The sequence below is a fragment of the Athalia rosae genome, chromosome 5 (genome assembly GCF_917208135.1).
Source record: "Athalia rosae chromosome 5, iyAthRosa1.1, whole genome shotgun sequence".
NCBI classification, from domain to species: domain Eukaryota; kingdom Metazoa; phylum Arthropoda; class Insecta; order Hymenoptera; family Athaliidae; genus Athalia; species Athalia rosae.
The window spans coordinates 2,593,355-2,604,625 of record NC_064030.1 but is presented as its reverse complement, the minus strand read 5'-3'; positions in this window follow the sequence as shown (position 1 = coordinate 2,604,625).

The following is an 11,271-nucleotide window of genomic DNA, read 5'->3' as shown; positions in this document are numbered from 1 at the left end:
CAATTTCTATTAGTTTCGGAGGTTTCAAAGCATTCAGCCATGGTATTCGAGGGTATAACGAATTGATGTGTTATGCATGAAACCAGCTACATTTCCGAGTCAGTGCACAAACCAATCACCAACGCCTAAATGGACATCCAAATATACAGTCAGTCAGGAATTGATCAAAAAGAGATTGTTAAAAACGTACATGTATCACTCTTAAATCGATTACCTACCTACAATCGAATTTGAATTTCACAATCACCTTGACCACCAGAAATATTCATCTTTTTCAGTAGGGGATGGAAATATTGGGGGATGAAATGAAATTAACGAATGAAAGAAAAACAGTACACGTACAATCAGTCATTGATGAATATGTGATCTGCAAATATTTTTTCAGAAGACTAATTAAATCGAATCAGGTTTTAGTGGTGCGACTTCGTATTCTTCGGGATGTCCATGGGCGAATCGAGGGCAGCTTATGGTTTTTCGAAACCGCAGTATTTGCGGCACCGATTCGGCTGAGACATCAGGCTAGACATTTGTTCGGAGGTGATGCCTACATGTTATACCGATATATGTGCGTGTGTTGTTATTGGTACGAACGAATGAACGTGAACGACCGTCGAGGGAGGTAATTAATTACAAATCAATCGACTGCCGTGTAAATAATTGAATGCCAACGTAACAAGGCCGTGCTCTGATAGGGCGTGTCAGAGTACGTGATTCATGCAGATCCTTCTCATTACAATTATCGAGCAACGTCAGCTTCGTATCAACAAACGACTTGATTATAATTATATGTGAACAGAAGTATATGGAAATTATCTGTTCGGACTTATGGATGTATATTTCAAATGGAATTGATTGGAATTCCGCGATCGTCACATTCTTCAAATTCTTCCTGTCGCTGCGCCCTTGTGCAGAGAATTTCGACTCGGAGATGTCAAAATAATTTTCCACCCTCAGAAATGCTTCACGAGTTTCAGACGATATTCATTCAACTTCAACAGATGTTCCGAAAAATTCCAAAAACAGTATTCTAATTGACAGAATCCCAGGTATTTTATCGATTACGTGAATCTAATGATAACCCACCCCCAGATATGTCTGAAGCCTTCGCTCGCTCATATTCGTTCCGAGTTTACCCAATTAAATACTCCACTTTAAATTCATACATATGCAATTCATCCTTGCACTGTTGGTATAATGTATTGTATTCAGATGCAGCACTCGTAGAAAACAACATTGATTCAACGTAACTGTTATCATGCATAGTCACGAAATTTATGTACGTTTGTACATCAATTGACGATAATTGACGATAATGACGTAATGGGAAATTACCTTCGCTCATGGAATGCAGGAAATGCAATTCAAACCGATTTCATGTACATATTTCAAACATGAACTTGAAAACAAGGTATCAGTAAAAAAAAGATAAAATCGATCTCCAACTTTACACTTAAATAATTGTTGTACGTACCACAATTTTCTAAAAAAAAAAAAGTAACTTGCTTAATTGTACGGCTTTAAAACTACAGCCCGATATAACAAGAACAGTTAATTGAAAAAATGAATATACCTTTTGAAAGGTGGAACACTAACGACAAAGTGCGTAATTATAATATCGTCCCTCCGAAAAATTACTGCACCGGAAAATAGAAGTAGTGTTCAGAAAGATTTCCAACGCTTCTCAGTTGAACGACACAGCGTGTAACGCGCGTGTTGAGTATGAATCAATTTTCTCGGTTCTCAATTTATGAGTGTCTAAAAATACATTGGCAAAAAAGTTTCACGAGAATTGACGATCACCAACAAATCGTGATCACGTTTGCGTTACCTTCAGGATATAAATGTAAAATCGTGCGATAAGACTTGTTATAATTTCACACTTCACCTGACAAATTTCCTGTTCGCAAAAGCTTTATGCTTTACGCTTTCCACCGTAACGTGCATGCTGCATCTTGTATTTTAATTGCACGTAATTGACGGGTTTTAATTGCAGAAGGATTTTCAGTCTACTTCCCTGCAGGTGTATAATCAAATCAAATATTACGAAAGTAGACGAAAGAAAAACGTGATGAAAAAAACATGACGAACGAATTACGGTAGGTAAGATTTATTTGTCGACGAATTAATCTGGAGATGATCAATAATTGAAATGTGCTTCGCTATCCAAATTGTCTTACTCGTTACACGGACGTATAATTGTTTTACATGCGTGTGCACCGGTACCTCTGGAAACTCTGAACTTCACCGTAATAACTAATTAGTAATCATATTCATCGCGTGTAATCTGTAGTTTGCGCGCGTAGCGAAAATTCCACAACTCTAATACCCTGACAAGTTTTCATGTAATACTGTAAGCTTCCTAGACCCCACTGTATAGCGACCGTAAACCTCGCGTAAATTCTAACATACGTACACGTACGTGCAGGTATATGTACATGTTATACCGTAGTATAGTGGCTAGATCTTGTTTCCAAAGCGATGAACCTGGTCCCTTTGGTAATCCCATATCTTCACCCTTATGGGACAGTAGGAAGGAAAACTTTGAAAACGGTAAAAATTTGAAATTATGGCCCTTGCGATAAATTGCGTCGATTAATTCAGATGGTGATATTTGCCAGAGAGAAACAGCGTTTCAACATGTAAATCATTTATCCGAATTGTCGTTCACACATTCATTATTCTTCCCGCTTTATTTCATCAAAATTTTGACAGGGGCTATAAAGTATAACGCGCGGATATACATGAGCGAGATATATTAAACGGGAGGGTGCGACACCGCGACATCGCACGCGTGTGAAATGCGGGCTATTACCCACCATTCGAGTTGTACGTGTACACCCGGTAATTCCTCGAAATTATACTTGCGATAAATAATTCTAAGCGTCCTCATTTTTCCCGTCACTTCGCAACGTCTGGAGGCGTCCATAATCGGGACTATACGTAACAGTCGGTTGTCGCACAATTCGTGGTTAATGGAACGACGCTCGCGACCGAGGAAAAAGATTCCGAAAGAAGCGTGTCGTGCTTTTATAAGGATGAACATTATACGCGACGAAAGTAGCGAATCGATTCTAAATCCAAGCTTTTCAGGAATTTTTCCGGGCATACAAGGTGTATCGAATGCGATGAATCACTGAGCTTAAAAACAATGCGATGTATGACCTTTCAACAGGTAATCTAATCCCATGGAATACCTTTGCGCTTGGTGTTCTGCCAAGTGTGGCGACGATCCGTCTTCCGAGAAGCTGCCGGAGAATACGTCTAGATACATGTATAGTATGCTCCATAGTTTGACGGTGGGTACGTTAGAATTTTCGATCCAAGAAGAATCGAATTATTGGAAATGGATTATTTTCACGAACTTGACATCAAGTCTTATCCAGTTTTATTTGATATCCACTCACGTCGCTCTATTTTTCTAGGGTGCACTCGAACTGGAATTCTTTGCCGTGAACTTCTGTGGAGGAAAGTAAGCACCGAATATTGCTATCCCAGTTTTGAGTAGACTGAGGATAAATTATCTCAAGAAATCGAGATCAAATTTGTTGGCTGATTTTCCGTTAATCTGTGAATGCTAAACCTACGATGAGTGGGGTGCGATGGAACGTCAAGATTGATCAATCGTGGCACAAAACGAGCGATGGCGTCAACTTGTTAAAATCAATTGAACATCCCGTCAATCGCGAAAGAGCTCGCAACGAAGGTGTGAAGCGACGAGTCGTATCCGATGGAATTTGAGTCGTCAAATCGGTTCAACGTTGTTCAAGGATCGGCGGAAATCGTGTTAGATATCCTTCATAAATTAATGGACTTTCATATTCTCGCTATACACGAAGTACACGGTTACCACTCCATAACCCGTGTTCCATGCCATTAGCGAGAGTACTCAATTTATGGGAAAACTATATTTCGCCTCTTATTATTCCTAGCCCACTTGATGACGAAACGAACATAATTAGAGTGCCTACCATATCGATCGACGCATACGGATTAAAAAAAATTTCCACAGCCGTTTTGATTAACAAAATTTGAAATTCAATTACATTTGAGAATTCGTCGCGACGATTGTCCCACCGCTGTGTAACTCGCAAACAACGCTTGTATTTTTCCCGCAATTCATCCCTTCGCACCCAGCGATTATTGGATCGGGACATTTTGATTTCGACCCTCTCAAAACTTGGCCGGGAAGAGTTCGAAAGTTTTGCAAGGTAACGTTGTTTGCCGGTGAATCTCGGGTGGGCTGTAAAGTTTGTTTTTTTTTTATGAGGGACAAAAATTGTAGGAAGAAAAGTACATGCTGGTGTAGATAGAAGTAAAACTTAAAATTGGCTATAACAAAACCCCAGGGTCTTTCGTCGGGAATAAAATCCAAGAATTGTCTCATCACGTACGGTATGAATGCAAGAACACCTGTTGTTCCCTCTCATTTAATATACTCGCGCTCGCTTATATTGTCTCATCGCGAACACTTGCAGTTATTGAAATCAGAAATCCCAACGGTGTACGGAATTACGCGGTCGAGACGAATCTTTGATGTATAAAATAAGGAATACCCAACTCCCGATAAGCAAATCGATAATTAATTCCATAAAAATCAGAAATGTGATATGCCCGCGCTCATTCCCTAATAACTTTGTCGAACGGAAGAAAAAAAAAACTGGCAGTAATTACTCCTTTAATTATTTTTCGTCAGGATTCCGAGTGGGCGTTCTTCGATTCTTACAGACGTCTTCAATCAAGCGAACGAATGGATTTCCACAAGGTTGCACATGGCGTATTCCCAAGCGATAAAATGTATAATTCGCATTTTACGACGAAATGAGGATAAACCGAAATAAATCGCGCGTATAGATCAGCGATAACATCCCATAAAACCGTACGCACTTGATTAACACATCTCGAATCACATGACAAAGCTTAATCAGAAATCAGCGAGACGGATGTTCTGGCGTCTTACATCAAAGCCTAAAGTAACTGATTGTCAAGTCTGTATCGGCGGGAGTAATCTGATGTGGAGAAACCTGTAGTCGATGTATGGAAAGTCTCGGAGAACCCTGAGGGGTTACGTGAAGATTACCAGCTTCAGAAGTTTCGGTATAGAGTAAACGCGCCTAAGAGATCGCGAGATTCGCTACGTATCACTTGATCTGGGGTAAACTCGAAAATCAGCGTTGAAAGTATCATTCAATGGTTGGGTAAAGATGTAAATTTCAGCTGTATCGTCGTGCGTGGGAAATGTAGCGTAGTATCCGTTGCTTGTGTAAAATTACAATGTGAATCGAAACGCGCGGGTCGTTGAAAGGTATTTTTTTCTCGTTGAACGTGTCTAGCATTTTCTCCGTGGCTTATTAGGTGATGTTACGAAATCTATTAAAGAATTTGAATATTGATCAGCTTAAAAAATTCGGTACTGCTTTTCCCCTTGTCTCTGATACTCACCGTCGTACGCAAGATGAAAAAATTTTTCCTATTCGGACGTGTTTTTTGCATTTTGTTTGATTTTTTTCATTTTTCATTTTCATTCATCGACTCGTTTTTTATTTACCGATTATTTTTATCTGTTGCGTTTCATTAAGACAACAAGAATGCGATCTCCGTCGCTCCCCGCGCTACCCAACGTTGAATCCTCCTCGAATCCTCCCCCGCAGGACGGTTGCGCGAGGCTATTAAAAATGTTCCCGTACAACGCAGACGAGACAATTTGAATTTTCTCGCAAGGTGTACGGAACGCCCGCATCTATCTATGGAAATAACGAATTCAAACAGATGAATCGAGGAATTTAACAGCGGCTATGAAATCCCGCTTGTTTTTTAATCGCTCCTAAAATTGTTTATCGCAAGACGAACCCCTGCGCCTGTGGCGATTCAAAGTCTGATTTTATAGCCTGAGTATATTTTCTTGGAATAATTAAGTTTCCGGCAGAGGATGGTTTTTCTAGAGCCGCAATATAATGAGTCCCATCGTCGCGCGAAATTATTTCTATCCCCGTTGCTGAAACCGGCACATTTCCATTTTGCAACTTAATGAGAATCCTGCGATTCCTCTCACGTTTTCTAGCGCACTACGGTTCAAGAAAGAGGACAACGGTGTTCCGGAAGTTCAAACTTCGCAGATTCGAGAATAACAACCTCGCAGCGCGGAAGACAGAAGCGAACGAACGAACGTCTTACTGTTTCGCGAAGTTGAGACTGCAAGTGTTCGCCACTCTCTGATTTATCTCAGCGTAAATATCTGCTCGGGTATAGTCCGCCGTGGGTAGTTGACCCGGATCTATTAGTTATCCGAAGATGATTAACTACCGTGTGTACCTGGAGATACTCAAGAGCATTGACAAAGTTGTTTATGCAACTTATGTCCAGCTTTAGTTGAGGCGAAGCTGAATCTCGCCTTTTGTCGACAATAGTAACTGTCTAGAAACTATATTTCCGTTATAGGATATAACTGCAGTGCAGAGCTTCGCTCGAAACTTGTTGTATCATCCAAACTCCTGCGATACTTCCATTGTTCTCTCTCGCCGAAAGCTTAAACTCAAGTACAGTCGTAAAGGCGACGAGGATCGCTGCTGCTTTTGTTGCTACAAAGTTCAATATTTTATCGCAAGTACACAAGCACGTACCGATACTGTCAACTTGGATTCCAGCAGTCGTAGCTATAGTTCTGTCGTGAATGGAATACCGTTTTCACTCATTTGTCATTCATTCGGGTGTACAAATAGACTGAGAAGCTCATTTTGCACCGTATCGAATTCCATTTACAAACGTCCTTTAATTATATTCAAATTTCGTGTATTCCATCGTATCTTTTACCACTTTTCTCTGACCCCCATTTCGCATTTTTCGGTGTTCTTGGAAAAGGTGATTTTCGTTTCTTCAACTGGGCGCGTTTTTTTTCCTGATTAGTCATTGTATTCGGTCGCAGTGTGAAAAATTGCCGCGATAAACACGAACGCAATTGGCCTGCAATTGAAAATCGGGCACCTAATCAGAATTTGAAACGAAGTAATTTTCTCGATTCAACCCGGAATTCAACATCGCGACAGGGTGCTCGACGACATCTCATTCATCACGCGAAGCTGTAACTGCTGTCGCCTATAGCGTGCATCGCCGAAGCACGCGAATTCCATTTTTCTTATTTCCTCCAGCTATGGCATATATCGCTACGTAATCGGTTTTATTCATTTTTTTTTCTCCGTTAATCGTCCCGAGTAAATTATCTCATCGTGAGATATCCCCACGCGAACTTGCTCCACGGTTATGACACGCCGTCGAGTTTTGTATGTGCATCCTCTCGAAGATAATGCACAACAATATAATCCATAATACGTTACGTGCTCGTTATAAAGGAGACAAACGAACCCCGCAGCAAGTATGCATGAGACTACTTCGATCAAAGAGAATAATTTTCAAAGTACGGTATCTACCGTGTACTGCGTTTCGCCGGATCTCGCTGGATTCGTGTTATTCGACCAATGTTAACATTTGCGGAGCTTTTCGTTCGCTTCATTGCGAAAACTACATCACAACAATCACCGACTCTCGCTCATATTCTTGACACTTTTCAAATGTTCGTCTCACAGTCGTGCGATCGTTAGAAATTACTATAACAGCTGAAATATTACGAGAGTCCTTTCGTGCAAACGCACACTTTCATTCGTAACGAGGGTAAGTCGGCGTAGGTCTCGAAACGATTAATTAACGAAGCGATGATAGCCCCAGCCACCTGTACAAACATCCTAAAAATTACCCCAGAGTCCACGGATATTGACATTAATTATCGCCTATTTACGTCGACGAACGCGCATGTAGGAAAAACTGCTCGTTCGCAAAAGGTTGAAGGCAATGTTGAGAAATTTTCAGTCTTCGGTGGAATAGAAAAAAACATTTCATCTCGTGGAAATGTTGGGCGTTATTTTACGAGTCCACGTCGCCCGATGCCGAAGATGACATATCCGGACGGAGTGCAGTAAAATAGACTTGTGCAGATCCAAATAAACACGACCGGTGCAAATTAGTACGAGCAAACGTTGTACGTTTCGTGAATCCAAACAAGTAAGATACGTCTCGAGAGCTGCAAGGTTTTGATATTAATCCCGAGGCTGTGGCGGTCATCCGAAAGGACGAGATGAGGCCTTTGATATCCGCGACGATGAATTTTCCCCTCCGCAAAAAGCTGAACGTTCTTTGAGACGACTGGAAATCTTAGTAATAATTCAACGTGACCAATTTCTTGCAAGGTAATCATCCCAAAGCGTGATATCGACACCCGCGACCTGCTTTCAGACAAATACCTATATGTATAACTTCGAATTGCTTTCTAAGATGTTATTGAATTTCTATCCTCCTAAAATTCGTATTACACTATCGCATTTCTCAGCATTTGGAGACTGAAAGTGGCAGGAGAACATTTTATCAAGCCTCTTTTATTTCATTCAACGAGTACAAGGAACCCCCTTTACAATTTGGCTCATTTCCGTTACTTGAAATTCAAGAAGTGAACTTCGCGCCGAAGATGGCAAGTGATGACATTTTCTGAAAACACTCGTCGAACCCGAATTAGGTAGCTAGTCAAATTTCAATCGGCTGTCTATCTTTCTCTATGGTAAGATAACGGGTTCCCTTCGTAGCTATGTCAACGGCTTAAGAATCGAATCACAATCGCAAAAAGCCAATATTTGATTTTCCGGATCGTCTCTCCGCGTTCATTTCATCAACAGCTTAGGACCTCCGCCGTCTCTTCGACTTGTACTTTCGGAGGTAAGATTCGTTCCAGCGCAATAATCACGATTCCTAATTAAGCCCTCCCAAAATTTCAAATCGCAGCAGTATTATAACCAAACGAGTCCGGACACCGTAATCGCTCATTTCACAGCGGACTGGAGATAATCGATACATTGGAATTCGAAACACATTCCAGATTGGGGTTCGATCACATCGAGTTCGGTAGCGGCAATGTCTATTCTAGCAGCTGTTCGATACGTTCATGTAAATAGATTACGTGATTTGAATCTTTTCCCATTCATTACCTAGTTTCTGATATGAATCACACCGCTGTTCGATCCTTCGACGTAATAACTGTGAAAAAGATAGATGCCCTTGGTCACGTAGCAGACGGTTCCTCGTTTAAAAATATCCCTCCACGATATCTGCAGCATTAATTCAAACCTTCGACGGTCGCTCGGATCGATATAAGTAGCCGGTATAATTTAGCTTGCGAAAGAACGATCGCAACTCACAATAACCACGGAGCCCTGAACGAACGGAGTGACTAGCTATAAGCTCTAGATGAGTTTTTTATCGACTGCGAAAAGGTCCAGCTGGCCCTTTAGATTTATCCGTCAGTGTCCCGCGTCTGCCGTGTATAGAGCGGTGCGTGCAGAATCCGTAGAATCGCAGAGAAAGATAACTCTCGCCGAGGCTAACAAAGAGATGAAAAGCCGACAGTTCCCCATTGACTGATGATTTATCCAACGGATAGAACTCGGAATTTTCAAACACGAAAATTCTATGAAATCTGAAGAAGTCTTGCTGCTATTACCCAACGATTATCGCGGACGACTGTCAGCGTGCTGTCGGAATCCCTCCGAGCTTCGATGATTTTTTAAAAAAAAAAATGCTGCAGAGTCCGAATAAATTATTGGTATTTGTGATTTGAATTCACGCACCGGTCGAAGTCGATTTGACGTGGGCGTCCGACTTTGATTTTCAGTTCCCGCCAGTCGCAGATAAATCATCGACAAGCGAAACTTTTTTCCGATGGGATTCCGAACGTGCCGGGTTAACAGATTTTATAAAATATCGCATGGTCGAAAGGCCGAGGACGCGAATGACCCAGGTATGGATTACATGGTCGTAGGGGGGGATTTTATTCACGAGTGCGGATATGGTGGATTTATAAAAAGTGTAGAACGGTGAATGGGACAATAGGGTATGCAAGAATAGGCATATGTGTCGCGACTTGTGATACCCTGAAAGCATAGATATATATATATATATATCTACGTCAGTAGAATACATACATAATAAATATCTGTTACGAATCCCCGCCTTTTTACGTAAACGCGGGGAAGTGGCATATGTAATCAAAAGTTCCGAGACCGGCTTCACATCTTTCGTTCCACCATCTATGCTGAAAGGTCATGGAAAATATGTTTTAACCGTGAGGAGAATTTTATCATCCTCGATTCGTTCAGCCCATGCTGCCGCTATTTACCTTATGAGAAAACGTCCGCGTTGTATCTACGCGACGCGTAGAATTTTTTCCGGAAAAAATTCACCTCGCGTATCCCCGGCTGGGGTATTGAATTTCAATTATAATCATTTGCAGTTTTAGCTTCACCGGATGCGAAAAATCGTAGCGTAGTCCTCTCTGCCGGCAGATATACACGTTTTCAACTACAATATCGTTTTCAAAGGTCAAGGGCCATGGTATCCAAGTATACCTCATCCACCGAGGATGGACACGGCTGCTTTCGTGGCGACCGTCCGGCTGATCCTTTCGCACTCGACCAAGTGAGAGCTGACGTCCACGGGTATGTACGCGGACGACATAATCTCCCGATGTTCAATTTCACGGACACTCTATTTCCCGCGGATACAAATATTGTCGCCGGCTGCACAAACAACTGGAAGCTGTGTGGCACTACGTTTTTCTAAATTAACGTTCGCTACAGAGTTGAGTGAATCCAATCGAAATCATCTCTTACCCTTCGATAAATATTGTTCTCCCTGCTGATTCTTTTCCCTATACCGTGTCACGTTATTTCAGTCGTAGCGAAGTGGCAAACGACGAACAGTTTCTCATGTTCACGTTCAACAACGCGGTTTATTCGATGTAATATACGAGCAATTGTCTATATAATTTAATCGTAGTCTGACTTTGTCTCACCCCATTCTCAGTTTTATTTATCACCGATAAAAAGCGTATGGAATGTGGTCCACAGATCGCAGAAACGCGATCAAAATTATTTAAAGTTGATGCAGGTAATCCTCGGCATTCCTCGAATTACAATATCGGCACAGCCGATTGATTCAATTGAATAGCGCGTGAGCCGTGCGGCATAGTTTATGTGAATTAATCACGATCAATTTGACTGCAGCCGCGAGTTGGAGGTATGCACTTTTTTTAGATTTTTATGGGAACATCGCACCCCTTCCGGAAGTCGGTTGTATCATGATGTACGCCAAGCACCTCGATATCCGTAACGGAGGTAGGCGTTTTCCCATGGTTTGAAAATGGTAAATTGAACATTCCGTTGCATCGAAAATTTAGTT